A 12,244-nucleotide genomic window follows, 5' to 3' on the forward strand; every position below is an offset into this window, starting at 1 on the left:
CACTCCACTCCTAGACCATTGACTTACCCCATTACTTTGTCATTCCCTTTCTCTCTTATGGAACTTTACTGACCACCACTGACTAAGACCACACGCTGTCTCCTGTCCACTACCTATCAACATTTGAGACCAAGTTCTTCTGTCCCCTCCAGATCAGCAGCTCTTAGCTGTCTCTCCTAAATGGTAGGGCCCTTCATGGACCCTGCTCTCTAAAGCTCCACAAGATGTTGAGACCACCCACCTTGTCCCCAATCCCAGGAGAATGAGACTCCACTCTAGCATCTGCGCTCCACTCCACTGGATTAGACCTGGGCTTCTCAACTGATCGTTGCCATCCATGGTATCACTTACATCTAGAGATTCGAGGTTCAAAGAATCCCCACTGATAACAAACAGACTTTCCCAATAGGATCAAGAAACCACTCCATGCTGGGAGCCAATCCAAATTGCTGTCATTCCTATATCTGTCATTCCTTCTACATATTATGTTCTCTTTTCCTGCTTCCTCTTTGACCAGAAAAAAGATGATTGCAAAAAATGGCCAGACAAATAAGGGGGCTGCCCTTATTGGTCGTTCCAGATACATATGTTAGGATCAAGGACCAATCACTTCTGTCAGCAATGCAAGACCCTGTTCTTCTATATACCAGACCCATGGAATCCCAGGTAGAAAACAGGAGTTGTTGGTAAGCTCTAATGTAAAAACCAAGCAGGGTCTCCAGTGAGTACTATCCACATCCAGAGAAATTTTGTCCAATTTCCCAAAATCTAGATATCAGAAAAATAGGAGAAATAATCAAACACTTCTCCAGGGTCCTTACGTCCTTGACATCCGCCCTCACAAATGGTACTAATTTGTCATTTAGCCTTTTGATTCAGACCGTGACCTTGGTGTACCAACTAGTTATGGCACCCAACCTGGTCACTTTAAAGACTGCTAGCTACGCAGTACCCCCCTACAACTATTCACAATTGCCAATTACAGCCTCTCTAGTGATAGTGCCCAATAACCTTACCTCAGCTTTCATCAGCTGCCCTATAGTAATGGAACCAAGATCATACATGGTTCAGAACCAAGAAGTATACCTTTTGAGTGTGCACAGTATTGTAATCTGTATTGACAATAAGTCAATATTACTTCCTGAATCCTATTTGAGCCAATATAAAGGTAGGGAAAGAAAAGTATGAAAAGGGCGGCCACCACATTTTCAAAGTTGAAAAGGTAAGATATTCCAAAAACAGTTAGAAAACATTTACTGGGAGTCTAATCCTGATGCTGAAACCAAACAACCGAAAAAGAAAGTCATACACCAACATCTCTGATGACCATAGGTGCACAAGGCATTAATAAAATACGTGTAAACCAAATGCAGTAACACAAACAGATTTCTCATTAGGTTTAAGGCAACTTCATCCCAGAGATGGAGGAAAGCGTCAATACATGAGAATTAACATAATCTACCACATAAGTACAAGTACCACCCTATTGCATACATAAAAGACCTTTGATAAAATACAGCCTCCATTTGTGAGGAAAGTCTTGCAGAGAATAGGGATACAAGGGATTTATCTCAACTTGATAAAGGCAATATACAGCAAAAGCCATCCAAAAGAGAGAATAATTCAAAGTACTTGTGTTAGAATCAGGACCAAGACAAGGATGTTCACTCTTCTCACTTCTCAACATACTTCTTACAGCGTTAGGTCAAGCAATTAAACAAGTCAAGGTAATGAAGCAAATACAAATGAGAAGGGAAGAAATCAATATATGTTTATTTTCAGGTTTTAAGATTCTACACATAAAAACTAAATCATAAAAAAAACTCCTAGAGCTGATAAAAATTGATAAAAGTTGAAAAACACAGAGTTAAAGCACAGGAATCAGTATCCTTTTTAATATACAAAAGACAAACACAGAAAGCAAGGGATCAATACTATTCTCAAGAAACTAAAACAAAACAAAACGACAACAAAATACTTGAAATTAATATGACAAAGGAATGTGTGCCATGAAAACTGTAAAACACTAAAGAAATTCACTGAACATATTCCTGCTTAAGAAACAGCTACAGGTGTTTCTTGCCGTCTTTCTAAGAGCAGAAGAATAAATAATACTCTGTTAGTACTCAGTGGCTTCTGGGATTTTCTTAACATTCACATCACCACAGAGAACTACAAACAAATAAGAAACCTCTCAAGTTATTGAGTAGCAAATCCCAAACTTCATGCATTTTTCATGTAAACAAAATAAACCATTTAAGTATCAAGTTTAAAATGGAGATAGGATCTAGTATGCACCCTCACCCCCATTACCACAGTCGTGTGGGTGCGACTCCGTGTGACAGCTCCGAGGACTATGTGTCCTGAGAGCTATGTGTCCTGAGGACTTGATGCTGTTATGCTGTTATGGATTTCTGCTCTATTCACTGCCAGCATGTTCCTCATAATCTAAGAATTATGGGAAAACTCTAAGGGGCCTCAAATCACTCACTGGACTACATCTCTGGCACTAACAATTGATTTCTTATACACATTTTTGCCCTCAGCTTCCTGATGAGATTTATTAAGAATTGCTCTTGAGTAGATACTCATTCTGAGGATTTAAAGTAGATATGACTGATTTTTATATAAGTGGTTAGATCTTTGAGTATTTTAAGAATACTTTTTAAGGATAAATAATGAAATAATTACTCCTGTCTTTGTCTAGAAGAAAACTAAAACAATTACATTGCAATTTAATGCTGCTTGAAAGATTTTGCTTGGATATATAAGTGATGGAATAAAGAATAAAGCACAAGGGTTAGGGCATCCATCAACTTTGTGTATCTGTTAAGGCTTGTGTATGATGGCCTGGAACACTGTTCCTTCTACCATCAACTCTGTGTGTGTGTGTGTATGTGTGTGTGTGTGGGGGGGGGAGCCAAATTGGATTTGGGCCTAGTTGCCTTGTCACTGTTTGGCCTTTGTCTTAGATTGTAGGATCAAAAGCCTCTCCCTGTTATTTAGGGCATAAGAAGTTTACATTCACGGGATGTTTTCAGCCTGAACAAAACCCTTCTGGGTCTCCAGCAAGGTTTGACCCCTGCTGAGCCCTGCCTTTGCATGTGGAAGCCTTTTGTCCCCAACTGGGAGCAGTCTGGCCAGGTACTTCTCACCTGAGTCAAAGAATTAGGTTGGCCTTCCTGGTTATTTCCCTAATTTATTCAGGCCACATAGTAGGTCCTTTGTTACCAGAATCTCAGCCAGGGTTCCCCACTGTGTTTGGCAGATACCTGCTAAGTGCTGTACTTTGGATATATAGTTGGGTCAATAAAGAAACCAAGCTCTCTTCCTCCTCTGGCTTGACACGAATAACCTGTGTGTGTGCGTTTCTTTCATCCCACAGGCTTTCGCCCGATTCTCGGTACCGTGTCGGTGCTGGCGCCGACATGTGAGTGTGTGTGTGTGTGTGTGTGTGTGTGTGAGTGTGTGTGTGTGTGTGTGTGTTTTCTCTCTTCCCTGGTCTTTCTCACTGACCCCAAGGAGTTAAGAGTTCATAGGTTTTTCGCTGATCATAGAGAGTGCCAACCCCCCATTAACTTAAGCTTTGCTCCCTCAGAAAACTGTCTGTTGAGTAACATCTCTAGTTGCTGGCTGCCTGTGGCAGCATCCCCATAGGTGTCTGGATCCACCCCCATCAATAGCTTTAAGCGCTCATACCCAACCGCTACCTTCCTCATTTTACCCACCACACAGATGCCAACATAGGTCATCAGCAATCGTAGAAATTCATTTACTTTTAATTTAGAAGGAAATCGAGTTTCAGCTTAATTTTCTGTATATTTCTTGAATGTATGTGACTGTGGCCGTGAAGAGACGGACTGCCCAGAACTGCAGTTATGAACAGTTGTGACGCGAGTTTTTCTTATTTGTAAAGACTGACAAATAAGGCCCCGCCAATGCCATTCAAATAAAAAAAGAAAAAGAAAAAGAGAAATGTAGCTTTCAATTTCTTACCATTTTATACCGGATGGAAGATAAACATGACAATGTCTATTATTATTATTATTATTATTATTATTATTATTATTATTATTTTGGTTTTCACTGGAGGATCACTAGGGACTATTATGTTATTTAAAACTCTTTACATGATAGTATAGATGAAGGACTCAGACTAAAATATTTCCTTTTGTAATATATAATACATATGTGGAAATTGTAGAACTGACTTGCGAGGCTTAATCTTTCTAAAAATATAAAAAAAAATCAACAATCCATTAAGAAATAGATCTCACTTAGCTTCTCCGTACCTGCCTTCATAGCCACAAGAAGCAATTTCATCTCTTGAGAAAAACAGAATCAATTCAATTTCTTTGTGTAGAATCGGGATTCTTATTCACTGATGAATCTGATATTAGGTCTGCATTAAAATAAGATTTAATCATTATGTTAAAACATATTTTCCTTAAATTTTATTAAGGAAATATGGTTTCTATTATTTTCAGGTGCAAATATTTAGGTTCCAAACACCTGCATGAATGGCCGTTATTTCTATACTTAGTACAAACACTAGTAAAATTGTATTTTTATTCTTCAGCAGTGTTCAGACAAAAGCGCGTCACAATAAACTCATGGTATAATGTTTTAATAAATGGAAATGATTCTGTTACCTTGTAACAGTCCCTGGGGTAGGTAAGGATGAAAGTGGTAAGGAGGATGAAGTCCACCAACTTGCTTAGGAGAACTATGCAGCTCACTATAATTGAAAAAACAGAAAAGAAGTTTCTTGGAATGGTTATTTTTTCTTTCCTAAAAGAACTTTCTATAGAACTTAAAACTAATATGTTAAAGAAATTTCAAATTTCTGCCAGCCATTTGATTAAACAAAAACTTACTAATCATTTTTAGAAAGTTTGGTTTCCTGTTTCCCATATCCAGAAACTAAGTCAGTGTAACTAGATGATCTCATCTATACACTACATCGATACATACATGCGTGCACACACACACACACACACACACACACACACACACAACACTCACACACACACACACTCACACACACACTCATACAAATATATGCACATTATGTAAATATTTCTATATACTATAATGACACTTTATCTTAAACATTAAAGTTTTTCTACACGCAGGTAAAAACAGTCTAACAGCATTATTTTATACTTGTCATAAAACAAGTGCACCTTCAACTAAAAAGTCTGAGCTCAATTTTAGTCAGTAGTAACTGCTTTACAGAACATAATTGCAGTATCGATAGAAAAACAGCTTACCAGCATTTGTAATATCCAAACCAAATTTGCAATCTCACCCAGATGTATAAATGTGCCCGGCACCTGAACCATAAAGAAGTCCATTAAAAATGGATAAGTATATTAAAGAAATTGGTCATTGTCTCTGGATAATAATATTAGGTTAAGCATGATGTGTGCTGTTATAGAACTTTTTCTGCTACAAACAACACTGTTAGCAAAGCAAGACCCAAACCTATCACTTTAGCTAATTCCAAACAAAGCTATTCTGTGTACACTGCAGTAGCACATAGTTAAAAAAACTACTCACTTCCTCTTTTTCACACATACTGAAACACCTCAATGCTCTATGAAAAACAGCAAAGTTATTGCACCACCAGAAATACAGAGTTTAATATCTAACTTCATTTCAGTAGAGCATGAGACTTAATCTCAGACTCAAGGGCACCAATTATAAAAGGAATTAAACACTCTAACTAGTCCAAATAAAAGACACACAACCCAGGTACTTTATTTACAGGTCATATGCCTAATTGGGCAGGTTTACAGCTATACTAACCTATTTCCATGCCATAATGTCCCTTGTTACTTGCTGTTTTTCCAGGCCATATGCTCAGGGTCCATCTCCTCATATGGTGGCTTCATCCTCCCTTTGTCTCTTCTCTTGTTCCCCCTTCTCCTCTCTCTTGAGACCCTCCACTCCATCCTCAAATCCCACCTTTCTTCTTCTATTGCCTAATCACAGACTCTATCCATTTTTTGATGAGTAAAACTAAGAAACAACTTTACAAAGCATCACTTGGGGTACTTGAGGATCTTCTCCTCATGGCTTTCAGATCTTGGGAGCCAGTATGTAGGGAGCATTTAAATACAACCTCACCAATAACTTTTCCTTATCTGACCAATAACCATCAACATCTTTACCTAATACACAGCCCATACAGATATTTTCAGGTCCTAGCACCCATAGCTATGGCTTCTGGTAAAATGTAAGTACGTGTCACATTCTTACAAACTCAAGACAAACTGAGCAGATTATCCAGTGTTTTCACAACAGTCCACTATTTAATCTGCAAGAATTTAAGAGTCATCAATAACAATCCAACAGAAAATGCCACTAAACAAAGACAACAGCCATGATATATTATATTCCAAAGTTACAACCATGAATTAAGCTTTAAAAGGAAGTTACATAACCTTTATATTTTAAGGACTTTTAAAATAAGAGTCTCACTTGGAAATTAAGCAAAGTTCATCTTTGACCACTGAGTGTGGGCCATGCACCCCCACTGCCCTGGCCTGAGAGGCAACACCATAGTGTTCCTCTTCACTGGGCTAGCTGACCTGTTCAACAGTACAGCAGAGTACATGGGTCTCTCCACAAGGAGAGTGAGCTACTCTATGTGAGATTCATGGATATGCAAGGATACAGGGTCCTCAGTGGAGGGCAAACTGGACAAGCACATGGAGAAAGGATGTGGAGAAATAGTTGGAGAAATCGAAGACCAGGACACAAGATAGTGAAAGAGAAATCGCTAGTAGTCAGTCTGTGACTAATAGAATTTTTAAACTGTTGCTCCTGCAGAATGAAAAGTAAAGTTGCTAACAGGGTAGAAAACATGTGAATCCTCAGAATACAGGAAGGGTTTGTAAAAGGCCCCAAACATGTGCAGAGATTAAATAGCTCTAAACGGAATCATCAAAGAGATGATTCAGGAAACAGCACACAAAGGTAGTCACAGATGGATCAAATTCTCTGGTTACATTGACCTAATTTCTTAATATAAGGAACAAAAATCAGTTTCAAAAAACATGAAAGATGCTTCATCTAACAATACAAGTCAATATTAGACCTAATTTTTATACAGCTAATGTGTAGAAGTCAAAGATACTAACTTCTAAAATGACTCTTAGTACATTTAATTTTTGTGCGATGTCTAATAATGACTCAGAGAATGTGATATTGGAAAAAAAAGTAGAAGAAAGGCATTGGAAAAAGAGTTTTAGGCACAGGTTTGGCTGTAAATTTAATAAAAGACAATCTAGTCATTTTATATCTAGCAAATACTTTTACAGGCTCCAAATGGGTCAAAGACCTTAAAATATAAAAATGAATTTCAAAAAGTAAAACAAGAATATAGTATCAAGGTATTATGACCACTTTTTTAAAGGAAAGGAATATTTCATTTTATCACTTTTCAATAGCAAGTGGAACTTAAACATTTCCTCTAATATTTGACTTCTGGTGGCCTATCCAAAAGAAATGAAAAAGATATGAATTATAAAGGGATGTTAAATATTTTAAAAATCCAGTGGCTACTAAGATGCAGCTAATTAAGTAAGCAAAGAAAATATTCTGCTGCAAAACCATGCTTGGCCAGCCAGTGATGGAAAGCAAGACAAAAGAAGATTAGTTTCCTGCTACTTTCAAAGAACAAGCACCTACCCAGGTCAAAATCTAGATGCAGACTACTAAAACAAGCAGCTGACTTGGAGTCTACCCACCAGACGGAGCAACAAAGGAACTTAGAAACACCACCAGGGGTTGGGGATTTAGCTCAGTGGTAGAGCGCCTGCCTGGGAAGCGCAAGGCCCTGGGTTCGATCCCCAGCTCCGAAAAAAAAGAACCAAAAAAAAAAAAAAAAAAAAAGAAACACCACCAAACATGCACAACAGGTTTTTTTCCCCTCATTTTGACAGATGTTCACTAAGTATTTTCTTATTCAGCAGGGGACACATACTGTGTACTTCCTTCAGTTACACATCCCTTGCTTTCTAGAACTTAAATTTTTATCTGTTTAATAATACGAAGTAGGATATTCAGAAAGAAAAAGCAACCTGGTACACAAGTATGCTGAAGAAACTGACCACAAAAAATGAAACAAAGACTCAACAAGCTCAGGATGTTATCCCAAGATCTACTGACACAAATCACTAATCTGAAAATTTTCTGAAAACATATAACAGCTAATAAGAGACCTAGAAAACTTGAAAAACTGATACACATATAAAATATAAATGTGTGTCTAAAATCACCCTTCCTGGTGCACCGTGTAAGCAGATGATGGCAACAAAGAAAGACTAATTCCAGAAAAGAAATCCAGATGGCCAGATTCTGTTTTGCCTCAACAGGGTCATTTCTAAAATAACCATTGTTTTTTTTTAAATCTGACAAAACAGGAAACAGAAGTAACTGGGACAAAACCAAAATCTAGATCCTTTCTACTGTGCTATATGTCTTTCTGCTCGTTAATATGTTCTTAAAACAATGATGTTTTTTTTTTTAAATTTGTGGTGTTACAATTTAACCTACAAGGAAACAAATGGGAAAGACTTGCCATTTTCTTTGGAACTGTAATTCACAGTAGTAAAACAAATGAAGATCTTCTGATTGTAAAGAGACTAATTTTCCACCACAGTTATGGAAATATTTTTTCTAAGAAACCAGCTCACTCAAATGACTCATTTAGACTCTGGTTCCAATAGTGGTTGTGTCCTTCCTTGAGTCGGGGTTCCCTGATCTGTAGCCTTCCCTTGAAAGTTCTGTTCTCTTGGTGTCATCTCCTGAAAGCCGAGATTAGGTACCATGGTGTCTGCTTTTAAGTTCTAAAAAATAAAGAACATAAACTTCAGTGTCTGCATGGTGACATAAGCCACATCGCTAATAGCTCATCTAGTTAATATGAAAAAATCGTGCTTTCACTCCAAACCAAAGTTGGGATTGAGTTCCAGGTGAACATCATCCTCCAGTTCCAGAAACCAAAACTGTACACTGGTCATTGCTCAGATTTAGATTTTGTTTGGATTTATGTTGTCACTTGTAGAAGTTTGGACCTGGTTCTTCCTCTCAGCCCCATGCTCCCAGAAATAAGACGGAGACTCAAAATATATTAACAAATACCTTGGCCATAGAGCTAGACTCTTCTCTGACAAATTCTAACCCACTTACTCAAATCTACATTCTGCCATGTGGCTCATTACCTGTGCTCAGGAACCACAAGTCTGTCTGGTCACATTTTCCAGGGCAAATCTCTCCCACCTTGCTCTATCCCAGAATTCTTTCTGCCTCCTGGATGTCCCACCTTCTATTCTACCCTTTCCTATAGGCCATAATTTTTTTTTAACTGAAAGGTGATATATCCATACAAATACACAAGATACTCTCTCTACAGTCACTAGCATTCTTAAAGCCTTCAAAGAGCTAATTATTCCAATTCTACTTTTACTTCTAATGCACCAACACCAACACCAACATTCAGAGGCCATCCATGGGAGGACTATTGCTTTAAAGAACTTATGTGCACCTGCTTTTCCTTTCAGTTTATTCTGGTAATAATGCCACTTCAGCTGGGTGTTAGCATCAGGATGAAAAGGTGTTCTATGTAGACCAGGCTGGCCGGGAACTCATAGAGGTTCACCTGCTAGGATTAAAAGCTTGCTCCACCAAACATGGCTCTGATGAACTGACTCAATCTAACAGCAGCAGAGTCAGTTTTCTGTGGCCTTTGATTTCTTACAATGAAAAACAGGCAACTCGGATACCAGGTTCAGATTGTAGGAGAAGAAAATGAGACAAAAAACTACAATCAGACTTTTGTAATTCTGGTATAAGTAGGTATAAATAGGTTTAGAGAGCAGGGGGCTCAGAACAAAGAAACACATAACACACAAAGCTCTCCTGCCTCACTACATAAGCCAGACAAAAGAACAATAGACCAGAAGGTAGGTGTCCCTAGCCTAAAATCAATTTCTTTACATTCAAAAAATCCCTTTCAGAGCTGAGTCAAACCTACCTAGAACAAAAATAAAGCCTTGTTGGGAATCTAGAATTTTCTAGTATTTTCACATAAGAGAATAACTGACTTTCAAACGAAAGTGCAAATGTAGCTATCTTGTCCAGAAAGAACTAAAGAAAAATGCTAAATAAATGCTTCTAATACTAGTAAGTAGTACACACATAAACCTGAAATTTCATTTGCAAAACAGACTGCCCAGTTGACTCAACTCAATGATACAGAATTATCCAAAACCCAGAAGTTAGTATGTTTACCTACATTAAGGGAGGAGTTATTTGAATAGAAGAGAAAGTCTGAAGACACAGTGTAGCAGCAAATTCTCCTTAATGAGCAATAAAAAGATATAGAAAATATCCAGAAACTCTCATCTATGTGAGATAACAGAGCCCTCAATTTAAGATACTGTTCTCTGTATATTTCAACGTACACTAAAGCAGTAGTATTCTAATTTCCCTATACCTGTGATAATAAAGGGTAGCCAATTTGAACAAATGAATAAATTTAATTGAGAAAAAACAAAATACTTTCCAAAGAATATATTGTTATCATTCCAGAAACACACACAGACACACAGTCACACACACACACACACACACACACTCTCTCTCTCTTATGTATCAATTTTTTTAAACAAACAAGAATACAGATCTTTAAGATCTGTTATACTTCTTACACCCAGGAGACAAAGAAGAAAACAGTATCAACATGCCTTCCAGAGCTCTGATGTCTGGGTGCCCTCAATACTGACATATTGCCTAAACGGAAAAAAAAAAGAGCATTGAAACCCAAATAATATAACTACCTCGGTGTGACTTTAACCAAGCAAGAGAAAGACCTGTATGATAAGAACTTTAAGCCTCTGAAGAAAGAAATTGAAGAAGATCTCAGAAGATGGAAAGATCTCCCAAGTTCATGGATTGGCAAGATTAATATAGTAAAGATTAGTTTGCCTTTAAAGTGAAGCTATAGGTGACAACTGGTGGTATACTTTGTCCAAACTGCAAACAACTTACTTTTACTGATTAGTAATTTTTTTTGTATTCTTTGTATTTTTCAAAAATTAGAAACATATAAAGAAAATGTTTTGCTATATACAGATGATTAACTAATAACACTTTGTACTAGATACTTATATGTTTTTCCTAATTCTCAGTATTACTAGCAATGTTGAGCTAAACAAAAATATATTGAATTGTTCTGTGCAAGAATATCTACTTCTTCTGAACAAAATTTTTGAGAGTAAAATTAACTTTAAAGGTTAGAATTTTTGAGCAGTGAAAATATATTCTACCTGAAGCCATATTGTAAACTAAAATGAACAAAAATTATCTGGATATGTAAATATCTTTATTCATTAAAACACAGCCTTTTTCACAATAACGATTTTCAGATTTCGTCCTCCAACAACACTGCCTCATGGTAGGTGGAGATTATGTATGGAGAGAAAAAAAAAAGTCAGTTTTATACCATAACATACTCTTCATTGATATTTTATCAAGGGAAATGGGAAATTTGAAAACTCAAATATCCAATTAACGAAAGACAAAAGTATAATCCCAAGTAAACCTTATCAAAATGTGTTATTTTCAGGTTGCTTTATCAGTGCAGTCTGTCCAGAGAACATCCTCCCTACACTTTTAGTCTCCTATTTCAACACTTTCCAACTTTCTACTTGTAAGAGGGGTCAATGGGGAATCTATGCGCTCCTGAATAACACTTAATATCCTCTTTGCATAAAACATCAATAAATCCAACTGTCACTTACTCGTTACCATAAATTAGTTAAACAATCTATTAAAATATTTCCTTCATCATCTGACCTAAAATGATTTTTTTTTTTTTTTAACTTGAGTATTTCTTATTTACATTTCGAAACATCCCCTTTTCCTTTCCCGGTTTCCCCCCCCCCCCCCCCCCCCCCCCCCCCCCCCCCCTCCCCCCTCCCCCCTCCCCTTCTTTATGGGTGTTCCCCTCCCCATCCTCCACCCCTTGCCGCCCTCCCCTCAACAATCTAATCTAGTTCACTGGGGGTTCAGTCTTAGCAGGACCCAGGGCTTCCCCTTCCACTGGTGCTCTTACTAGGATATTCATTGCTACCTATGAGGTCAGAGTCCAGGGTCAGTCCATGTATAGTCTTTAGGTAGTGGCTTACTCCCTGGAAGCTCTGGTTGTTGGCATTGTTGTACAAATGGGGTC

The sequence above is a fragment of the Rattus rattus genome, chromosome 3 (assembly GCF_011064425.1).
Source record: "Rattus rattus isolate New Zealand chromosome 3, Rrattus_CSIRO_v1, whole genome shotgun sequence".
Taxonomy (NCBI): Eukaryota; Metazoa; Chordata; class Mammalia; order Rodentia; family Muridae; genus Rattus; species Rattus rattus.